The sequence below is a fragment of the Acomys russatus genome, chromosome 3 (genome assembly GCF_903995435.1).
Source record: "Acomys russatus chromosome 3, mAcoRus1.1, whole genome shotgun sequence".
Lineage (NCBI taxonomy): Eukaryota > Metazoa > Chordata > Mammalia > Rodentia > Muridae > Acomys > Acomys russatus.
Genome location: NC_067139.1, coordinates 81,877,556 through 81,888,694, shown reverse-complemented (window position 1 = coordinate 81,888,694; position 11,139 = coordinate 81,877,556). Strand labels below are relative to the sequence as shown.

General features: G+C 43.9%; 1 protein-coding gene across 1 annotated transcript in view; it reads left to right on the top strand.

Moving 5' to 3' along the window:
* Positions 1-3,744: 3,744 nt before the first annotated feature.
* Positions 3,745-11,139, top strand: part of Chd8 (chromodomain helicase DNA binding protein 8) — a 70,877-nt gene continuing 63,482 nt past the window's right edge. Inside the window, exon 1 of the mRNA XM_051143051.1 lies at positions 3,745-3,885. The gene's annotated coding sequence lies outside the window, so the exon portion shown is untranslated. The remainder of the gene's footprint in view (positions 3,886-11,139) is intronic.

The window sequence follows — 11,139 nt, the reverse complement described above, 5'->3', positions numbered from 1 at the left end:
TCTCTTAGCATTCCTATGTTATTAATATGTATATTTATTTGTATGTGTTTTACTTTTTAAGTGTGTTTTGTAGTGGTTTACAGTGGGGGAATGCTGTCTGTCTCATAAAGTGTGTAAGCTCTCTGAGAGCAGGGTCTGTGTCATCCCAAGCCGTCCCACTATCCTGTACTGTACCCTGTGCAGCTCATGAGCTTGAATGTTAGTGACATACTTTACAACTGTAGGCTTTAGACTTAGAAGCAACAGTGAGTCATCATGTCTTTGTAATTGTAGCTCAAACGTTCCCATCTACTTCTCCTGGTTCTCTGTTGCTCTGCGTCCTGCCTCACTGGAACTCACTGCCGCCATTTTGTGCAGCATATAGTAAGAATGCCTGCTCCCAAGACTCAGATAAGTAGATAACTCTTCACCCCCTCCTTAAGTATATAATACTGTTTTAGCCGTTGCCTTTGCTTCATTCATTAGACCACCTTCTGCGTCAGTTGCTATCTTTTTTTACTTGTCTCATTTTCTTTCACAGCACTGAGGTCTCACCAAAGTTTCTAATTTTTATTGTTAATGACTGTTTTGCTATTAAACATATGCATGATCCAAGCTGCTTCTGTTTCCTGTGTTATTTCTGATCACATCCTGGATGTAAATGGAGAATACCCTCCTAGAATATTGTTCCAAAGATGCCTCTTTCTTAGAGCTGGCTTTACACTGAATTCTGCTCCTAGGAGTAGCAGTCAGGTTAACCCTGCACCACAGGCAGTGAGAAGCCGTTGGGCGGTGGAGACACCGGGCGTTGGGCGGTGGAGACACCGGGCGTTGGGCGATTGTGCTCCTGGTGTTTTGTCTTAACTCCACCTCATTCCAAGAGGCTCTAGTGCTGGCTGAATTTGCATTTTGCCTGCTCCCTCACCAGGCACAAAATTGAACACAATATTTAGTACTTTTTATTTTTCCTTCTTCCCTCTCTCCCTTCTTTCTTCTCTTCCTTTCTTTTTAAGTCTGACTAGGTAGCCCAGGCTGTCCTAGAATTCCCGATCCTCCTGAGTACAGAATGTTCCAGCACACATCAAGGTTGTAGTTATGTTGGAAAATTTTGCTTTACTGTTCAAATTTTGTTTAGCAGTTCACAAGCATCAGAGAATTGGCTGAAGACAGTATTTTGCCTGCAGCTGTTATCCTCAGAGTGATGAGAGGAAACCATTCTGAATTTTTTTAGCATTAAAAAAAAGCTAATTTCCACATCTAATTCTATTACATTTTATAACCTATACTTGGTATTTTTGACAATTTGAAAGGAAAAAATGTGGCTATAAATTTATGACCTGAGTTAAGTGGCCATGAGTTAATACAGAAACATCTCCCACCTCTCTGTGCTGAATAGTAATTATGAGACATTCTGGGTGTCAATTAGCTTTTGAAATCATAAACACTGCAAATCATAATTTATAGCAACAAATCAGTGTAATTAGCAGAAATCATTGGCTCAGACATTTTCCCTCTTTCTACAGTGCTTACAATGACTTCCTTTGTTGGTGGGTCTTGTATTCTGTACCAGAAAATAACTCGAAGGATAATAGGCTCTTATTATAGAAACCATTAATAACTAAGATTATACCTCTGCATTTGCACATAAACAATATTCTAGTAATTCTTAGCAGGTCAAATTTATACAAGTTATACAGTGGCATTTAGAGCTAGGAACGAATCTGACCAGCAGATTTTGTTCAGTATAGTCTTGTCTCCTCATAAAATATTCACATGACCCCCCCCCCTTGTTCTTGTTACTCTTGTTTTTCTTTTGTTTTGGGGGTTTTTGTTTTTGTTTTTGTTTTTGTTTTTTTTTTTTTTTTTGGTATTTTTGTTTGGTTTGGTTTTTCGAGAAAGGGTTTCTCTGTGTAGCCTTGGCCATCCTGGACTCATTTTGTAGACCAGGCTGGCCTCGAACTCACAGCGATCCACCTGTCTCTGCTTCCCGAGTGCTGGGATTAAAGGCGTGCGCCACCACGCCCGGCTCTATTCTTTTGTTTTTCAAGAAGGGGTTTCTCTGTGTAACCCTGTCACCCTGTCTGTTGTCCTTGAACTCACTCGCTCTATAGACTAAACTGGCCTCAAACTCAGAGATCCGCCTGCCGCCACCTCCCAAGTGCTGGGATTAAAGTCATGGGCACAATGATATACTGCTTGGGAAATTACTTTAATGATCGAAAAGACCCCATCCATGAGATGAGTCTGCCCAGCTGTCAAGCATGTACGGATCCTGCAGGGGACCAGAGCTCAACTCCTGGCCACTCCTGTTGAATGGCTCATAGTCCCCTATAACTCAAGTTCCCAGGAGATCCCACACTTCTGCTCTCTGCTAGCACCCCTGCTCATGCACATACATATACACACAATTAAAAAGATAATAGAAATACTTCCCCCAGACGGGTTTCTTTGAGTAGCTCTGGCTGTCTTGGAACTCTGTAGATCAGGCTGGCCTGGAATTTAAGAGCCTGCAGGACGGTGGTGGTGAACGCCTTTAATCCCAGCACTGGGAAGGCAGAGACAGGAGGGTCTCTTTGAGTTCTAGGCCAGCCTGGTCTACAGAGTGAGTCTCAGGACAGCCAAGGCTAAAGAGAGAAACTCTGTTTTTAAAAACTTTAAAAGAGAGAGGGAGGGTGGGGGGGTGGGATCGGACTGCCTCTGCCTCCCAGGAGCTGGGATTAAAAGCGTGGGGTGACCTCCCTGGGTAGTAAATCTGCTTAAAAACAAGTTTTGTAGTTTTTGCCGTGTTGATCAAGCTTTCCAAATACTGGCCTTTAAACAAACAAACAAACAAAAGAACCAAACATATTGTATGGAAATTAGTTTGAAGAACTTTAGAAAATGAAGAAATACCTTTTTCAGTACAGTTTTACCTACTATGAAAATTTACTTCTTTCCACTATGACTCTGTCAATGGTCCTTTACGTCTTGTTTACCCTGGGTGTATTCGTAAATAGTTTGAAATTATTGAACTTAAGGTTGTTTATTTCTTAAGTGAAACCTCTCACACTCCTGTTATAACTAAATGACTCAGTATTTTTAGTTGCTTAAATCGGAACATGGGGCCAGGGCGTGGCGGCTCATGCCTTAAATTCCGTATCTTTTTGTCCCAGGCCTCGGTGATACTTTGAGACCTTGTCTCAAAATACTAAGAACACTGGGAGATCTGTATCCAATGCATAAGAAAGCATGTAGAACGGCCATACAACCTGTGGTGACTATGTGTTGCTAATCCTGTTTATAAAAGGATTACCCTAGGAAGTGGCTTCCGAAAAGCTGATTGTCGGCTTCTTTGATAAAAAAAACAGCTTCATTCCTACATCTAAGTGAGAGGGTAGTGAGGCTTGCTTCCAGGCACGTTCAAGACTTCCGGAGTTCCTCGCCCTGACTGAGAGGTATCTTGAGTGTATGAAGGAACAGTATTTGGGGGCTGAACCAACAGAACTCCAAAAGGGGCTTCAAATCCCTCTAAGGGATCATTAGGGGTTCCCCGAGCCAGCCGACCCAAGATGGCCTCCCGAGACAGGTAGCAGGTGTTGCTCTGGTTCGCAGCGCCCCCAGCGGTTGGGGTCAGAGGCCGGCCCTGCCAACCCGGGCCCTTCTCGATTTCCAATCAGGCATATCTGCGGTTGCCTACGTACCCTTCTAAGCCTCAGGACCTCCCAACCCTGCCGAGACTTCCTGGATGGCGCCCAGTTCCGGCCCTGCCATTGGTGGATAGAGGACGGTGGGCGGGCCCAAGAGCATGGAGGCCTAGCAAGCTTGCTTGCGGCGAGGGCTGGCCGTGCTTCGCCGGAAGGCGCCTTGTTCTCCGGGACGGTGGGTTGCAACTCTTGCCCGGGGAAGGAAGCCGCGGGAGTGGCTCAGGTAAGCCTGCGGCGCGCGCGCCCTCCCACCAAGCCTCGGCCGGAGCCCGGGCCGGTGGTGGGTGGGGTACCACGTCCTCGCTCGCACCCATGCGGCAGCAGGTCCAGGCGGTCAGGTGCGGGATGCTCGGGACTGAACCACTGTCCTTTGTGAGAGGCCGGCGCTGGGGACCGTGCGGGCCGCGGGGCCGTGCTGGGACCGGCCGCGAGGGAGCTGCTGGGGCCGCCGTGGAGTTTCGGAGCTTGTCATCGCCCTGCTGGGCGGCGAGGCGCACATTAGAGGCAGCTGCCTTGTTCTCTTCCTCCTTCACAGGAAGAAAAACTCCCCTGCTCGGTTAAGTTACTCCATACTTTGGACTCCGAAGTGAGAGGCTAGGGTTTTATTTTTGTTTGGCTTTTTTTTTTTTTCTTCTTCTCCTGTCTTAGTAAATGGTGGGTAGGAAAGCCTGGAGTGAACGTGTGCAGATTTGTTATGTACCCGATTTCTGTGGGGCTGTTGCAAAGTACAGATGATGGGGAAACCGCTCAAGTCTTGTCTTCCTTGACAGGTCTCCTGGGCTCTCTGGTTTTCTGACACATTATGTAAAGTCTTCACTAGGGGAGGACCCCCCTCCTCCTACCTCTTAGCTAATACTATTTTTGTTTTGTTTTTTAATTTTTAATTTACCTGTCTCTGGTGTCTCAAAAAAAAAAAAAAAAAGTGCTTGCCATTGCTACAACTGTGCATACGCAGCAGCTCCTCTTAAAGGGGGCAGCCCTGGCGTCGTCCCAGAAGAGGTATGTGCCTTTGCAGTGAGCGAGCAAAGTGCGCCAGAAGTCGGTTGTTAAACACTACGTAATTTTTTTTAAAAAAAGGAGACACATAGTGGGACATCTCAGACACAGGTGAGGAAGCTGCATCCTTCCAACATCACATCGCTGTCACCTAATCTCTGTTCTGAGTTTGTTAACTCAAGAGATTCTCTTATTGGCTTATTTTAGTGTCAGCTGAGGTCCTTTTGGGGGGCGCACATCAGATACTAAAAAATGAGTTTGTAATCTGGATGCTTTTCTTTTCTTTTTCCTTTCTGTTTTGGACCGATCTCGGTTTTTTGTTTTGTTTTTTTTTTAGACCAGGTTGGCCTCTAACTCAGAGATCCTCCTGTTTCTGCCTTCCCAGTACTGGGATTAAAGGTGACTGTCGTGGGCTCACTTTGTAGTCCGGGCTGGCTCACAGAGGTCCGCCTGCTTCTGCTTTCCAAGTGCTGGGATTACAGGCGTGCGCCATCACGCCCGGCCTTCTTAATTACAGAATGTCTTCCCCCTAGAAATTTCTTTGTATGGTCTCCTAACAGGTTCCACAAGTTGTAATCAATTTCTTTTTTTTTTTTTTTTTTTTTTGGTTTTTTCGAGACAGGGTTTCTCTGTGTAGCCTTGGCCATCCTGGACTCACTTTGTAGACCAGGCTGGCCTCGAACTCACAGCGATCCGCCTGCCTCTGCCTCCCGAGTGCTGGGATTAAAGGCGTGCGCCACCACGCCCGGCTTGTAATCAATTTCTTATGGCGAGAAGTGGACAGCTTTTGCTGTTGTTACTTTGTTTTTTCTTGGGTGATAGATCCTTTAGTACTGCAGGCCACGAGGGTGGGGGGTGGGGTAGACAGGGGACTCTGAAATAAGAGAGCCCGCAAGCCCTGTTTGTTTTATTTTGTTTTTGTTTGTTGGTTGGTTTCTAGAGAGTTTCTCTGTGTAGCCTTGGCTGCCTTGGGCTCAGTTTGCAGACGAGGCAGGCCTCAGACTCACAGAGTCACCTGCTTCTGCCTCCGGAGTGCTGCCCAACCACAGTGCCCAGCGTATTTTGGTTTTTGAGACAGTGTCATGTAGCCCAGGCTGGCCTCCAACACACTGTCTAAGGAGAATGACCTTGACGTCTTTCTTGGTCCCTTGCGCTCGGCTCCCACGTTCTTGGATTATGCAAATTCAATATGATCAAAATCTTGGAAGTGGCACCTTAGTTGAGCTATTTTAGAGTTATTCCAACCATTAAGATAATAAATGGCATGGTGAGAAACACAGTATAATTGTACTTAGGGCCGGTTACCAGTAAGAGTGGTATGGAAAGGATACTGGCCAGTGGAAATTGTATGTGTGCACGCCTGCATGTGGACAGGCTTGGGGTGGGGGCAAGCAAAGCTAGGGTGTAGCTTTGTGGTAGAGCCAGTACTTAGCATGTGTGGGGCCCTGGGTTCAGTCCTCCCCACCAAATAAAAGAGAAAGAGAAAAAGATAGGCTTTAACCTGGCTTACGGGACGCTTTAAATCGAAATAACAAAAGAGCAGGAAGAAAGGGTTGGGTGTAGGGATAGGTTCTCCGTAGCGCACTGTCTTTTCTGGGTTTGGTCTGTCATGTGCCTCTGGCTCTTTGATTTTCTTTCTTCAAGACTCAGGCTGGCCAAGTCCTTTCAGATGTGGATGGAGAGAGAGTATATGTGCTGAGCTGACTTTGTGTCGCCAGGAAACACAAGTCGAGTATTTCCTAGAACAGCCTTTCTTGTAGGACTCCTTAGTGAGAGAGGGCATTGTGCCTACTGGGGCAGAATTTTGTGGTAAAAGTGACTTTTTCTGTGAAGGAGCAGTTTCTCGTAGGTAATAGATGGTGGTGAGGGGGTTCTTTAAGGGAAACCTTTATATATGCCACCTTTGAAAAGAGAATTTCTTTAAACAGTACTGCGACTGAAGATTAATTTGAGGGTTCCTGCTTACTAAAAGAAAAAGCCTCAATTATTTTATTTTATTTTGTTTTGTTTTATTTTTTGGTTTTTCCAAGACAGATTTTCTCTGTGTAACAGCCATGCCTGTCCTGGACTGACTTTGTAGTCCAGGCTGGCCTGGAACTCAGAGATCTGCCTGCCTCAGCCTCCCGAGTGCTGGGATTAAAGGCGTGCGCCACCATGCCTGGCAAGCCTCAAAGTTTTTAATCCGTGTAAGAACTACCACATTCAAATGAGTGTTAAATGGTTTTGTGAAGTTATTTACCCACAGCTCTGAACTCTTCCTTCTTTAAAGCTTAAATTAAACCTAATACTTGGAAGAAAAACAAAAGACAAAAATAAAGCCCTTTTCCCTGGAGCCTTCCCTACCCCCCCCCCCCCCCCCCCCCCCCCCCCCCACACACACCGGTAGAAGTCACTGTGCTTGCCTCTGGTCTTGCCTCTGCTGCTGTGGCCAGCCTGGTATTTACTGTCTTTTTCTTTGGCATTTGATTCACTAGTAGGCGCCCCTGTTTCCTGTGTCACTCAGTTACGTGTCATCTCCCTCTGGAGTGAGTTTCTAAGCATTCATGGTCTTCTTATTAGGGCTTTGTTCACTTCTTGTCTTAATGCACTGGTCCTGTGATTCGGTGGCTGTCTAGTACCTAAGTGACAGCTGTATTTTTGTGCAACAGGCAAAGCTCTTTTGCCTAAAAACTTTATCCAACTATTCACTGCATTCCAGATGTTGTCCTAGATAAGCCCTTCCCTTTTAACCTCACAGTTTTGTTTTATATGTGTTTATGAAAGTCAAATTTAGTTTTGTATTTTCTTGCTGTACTTTGTGTTTAAATTTTTTCATCATAAGAGATAAGGGATATAATTTGGTACAGTGCTTGTTGAGTATATACAAAGCTATGGGTTAGATTCCCAGTAACACCAAAACAACAAAACAAAACAAAACAAAAAAATCCAAAGTAAAATTCTTAGGTATTTGTCTTATGCAATATGTCTACCTCTTTTTTATTTTATTTATTTTTATTTTTATTTTATTTTATTTTATTTTTGAGACAGGGTTTCTCTGTGTAGCCTTGACTGTTCTGGACTCACTTTGTAGACCAGGCTGGCCTCCAACTTATAGCAATCCACCTGCCTCCGCCTCCCAAGTGCTGGGACTAAAGGCGTGCGCCACCATGCCTGGCTTATGTCGACCTCTTATTAGTATGAATGTTCACATTTTAAGCTACAGAGCATGCTGGTACCCGAGGTTTCTTAGCTGTTCCTTAGGTGATTTTCTCACCTTTAATCTTGTTTTTGGTGAGTTCATACATGGGCATTGCGTATGATTTCCCTCCTTCCTCTAGTACCTCCATGTCCTTGCTCTCTCACAGTGTTGGCCTCCTCTTTAATTATGCTACATGTATATAGGCATATATGTGTGTGTGTGCTTATGTACATATAAAACCTAGCGAGTCCTGATCAGTGTTGCTTGTATGTGTATGGATTTAGGATTGGCCTTTTAGGACTGGCAAACTATGGTGGGCTCATCTTTAGACAGGACAGATTCTTCTTTTAGCAGCCATTAATTGCCTATAGCTGCTCATCAGAGAGCAGTAGGATCTTGACTGGGGGCAGTTTTTGTTTGTCTTTTATTTACAGACTCATGTTGGCCAGGCTGGCCTTGTGGTCTGCTCTATACTTGTGAGATGGCTTTAAACGCCTGATCTTCCTGAAGGCCCCTAAATATGCAAAATAGCTCCGTACTACCATACACAGCCTTTGCCTTTTTTTCCTTTTTTTTTTTTAAATTTTTTAAGTGCCCATTATGTTCTGTCTTTCCGCAGGATTCCTAAGTTGTCTAATGTCACATGAAGTGAAAAGATCAACTTAAATTATCTTATATTTTGCCTTCAGATTGTGACAAGAGTCTTTAAAAACTGAGACACTTAAAATTCTGATCACTAATGGTATGTTAAACAATTTTCAAAGGTCCAGGAGGAGGGGCTGAGTCCAGTTTACAGCACCACCAAAACCCCAGAAACCTCAGAAGGCACAGAGAGCAGTGAGCCTGGCATAGATGCTCGCCTCACACCCCTCTTCAGCAGGGGTAGATCCAAGCGTATGTTCTTAGCAGTGGAGCACTTTAGGAAGCTAGACAGAGTGCTACCCTCTTCAAGTTCAGGTTATCATTATATGGCCTCCCTATATCCAAGAATAATTATTTATTAGTATACATGATTACTATAAGTTCTCTTTATTGTTGAAAGAGTGAAATATCCCTGATTTTATTTCTTCTGCCTGTCTCCAGAGGAATTTGTCATATATGACGTCATTTCAAAATGATAGTTCAGTAGCATTCTACTGAAATTACTTAGCAATAATTTCTAGAATTGTATCCTTCCCTGTATATCGTGTATCAGCACCTAAAATGGAATAGTGGTAAGCTTTTTGTTGATTCTCCAACAATCCAGTAAGATAATTCCATAATGACCTTTTTGTTCTAAGAGTCTATAACTTAAAAAAAAAAACTTTGATTTATTATTATTATTATAATTTTCAAGACAGGGTTTCTCTGTGTAGCCTTGGCTGTCCTGGACTCACTTTGTAGACCAGGCTGGCCTTGAACTCACAGCAATCCGCCTGCCTCTGCCTCTCGAGTGCTGGGATTAAAGGCGTGCTCCAACACCGCCCGATTATTATTATTATTATTATTATTATTATTATTATTATTATTATTATTATTATTATAAATAGTCTCTTTACATAGCCCTGGCTGTCCTTTAGCTCACTTTGTAGACCAGGCTGGCCTTGAATTTACAGAAAATCTACTGCCTGTCTCCCAAATGCTGGGATTGAAAGCTATAAAGAGTCCAGGAGAGCCAAGGGTACACAGAAACCCTCTTTCAGGGGGAAAAAGGGTTTTGGTTTTTTTTAAAGATTCATTTATGCATATGTATGTGTCTTTGTTGGTGTTTGCACGTGTGTATGGGTGCTGTGCACTTACAAAGGCCAGAAGAGGGCACTAGAATCACAGGCTTTGCAGGAGATCTGGCTGGTTAGGTCGGTGGACGTTGGATCTGAACTGTGGTCAGAGCTATCTCCAGCACACAAACAACCCCCTCCCTTTTTTTTTTTTTTTTTTTTTTTTTTTTTAAGCAGGATCTTGCTTTATAACCCAGGTTGGCATGGAACCAATAACTAGACTGGCTTGGCTTGTTTGCTGGTGTTAGGAGTTATTTATCTTACCGTGTTTTCATGTACCTTAAGTGTACGTGTAGTACCTGCATGTTGATGGCACCTTTGAGGGCCAGAAGAGTGCATCTGCTCCCCAGGGCTGGGGCTGCTGCTGGGTGTGAGCTGCCCGGTGGTGATGCTAGGCACCAACCACATTCAGGTCCTCGGCAAGGGCCGCAAGTGCTCTTAACCATGAAGCCAGCGTCCAGCTTCCAGCCTCAGCTTCCTGAACGCTGGGGATATACACATGAGCCCTGTGCTTAGCTTATAACCTATGGCATTAGGTCAGTAACTTTCTGAGAAACGTTATATAGTAAGTAAATTCCTTTCTTTTCTTTTTGGTGTGCTTAGAGATTGAACTCAAGGTTTTGTTCCACTATTGAACTATAGCCTCGGTCAAAGCTGAATTAAAAAAAAAAAAAAAGTAGCCGGACCTTGGTGGGGCACGCTTTTAATCCCAGCACTCAGGAGGCGGAGACAGGTGGATCTCTGAGTTGGACGACAGCCAGGGCTACACAGAAACTGTCTCAAGAAACAAAAATGAAGCAAAACAAAAAAATTATGTGTATAAGTGTTGCCTGCATGTATATATGTGATTATGTGCATGCCTGATGCCCAAAGAGGCCAAAAGAGGATGTTGGATCCCCTCTCTTTCCAGCACCCCCTCCTCCCCCCTCTATCTCTCTCTCTTTTTTTGGTTTTTCAAGACAGGGTTTCTCTGTTTCTCTGTTTCGCCTTGGTTGTAGACCACGCTGGCCCCGAACCCTAACCTGCCTCTGCCTCCAAGTGCTGGGATTAGAGGTGTGCACCACCACACTGGCTATAATTGAGTTCTTAAAATCATTTGAGAGGCAGGCAGGGTATCGAACAATTGTGAATCCTTCAGGGTTTTTGGAATTGTCTCTTGTGGTCATTATAGAAACCTTTAGAATTTCCTGCCTTTTTTTTTTTTTTGGTTTTTCGAGACAGGGTTTCTCTGTGTAGCCTTGGCTATCCTGGACTTTTTCTTTTTATTTAAATTTCACTACATATTTTGTGAATTCACTGCATATATCTTGGAGAATTATTCCTCCAGGATATCAGTATTTATAAGTAAATTATTCCATTAGTGATAGTTTTTTTTTTTAGGTTGGTTCTTTGAAAAATTAGTGATTTGTTTTTTTTTTTTAAATAGGTTAGTTGCAGTCCAGATAACAGAATTTGAGAAGGAATGAGATTTTATTACACATACATTTGCCTAAGTAAGCTACATGAAGGAGAAGCTTTTTCTGTTTCTTTTCTTTTCTTTTTTTCG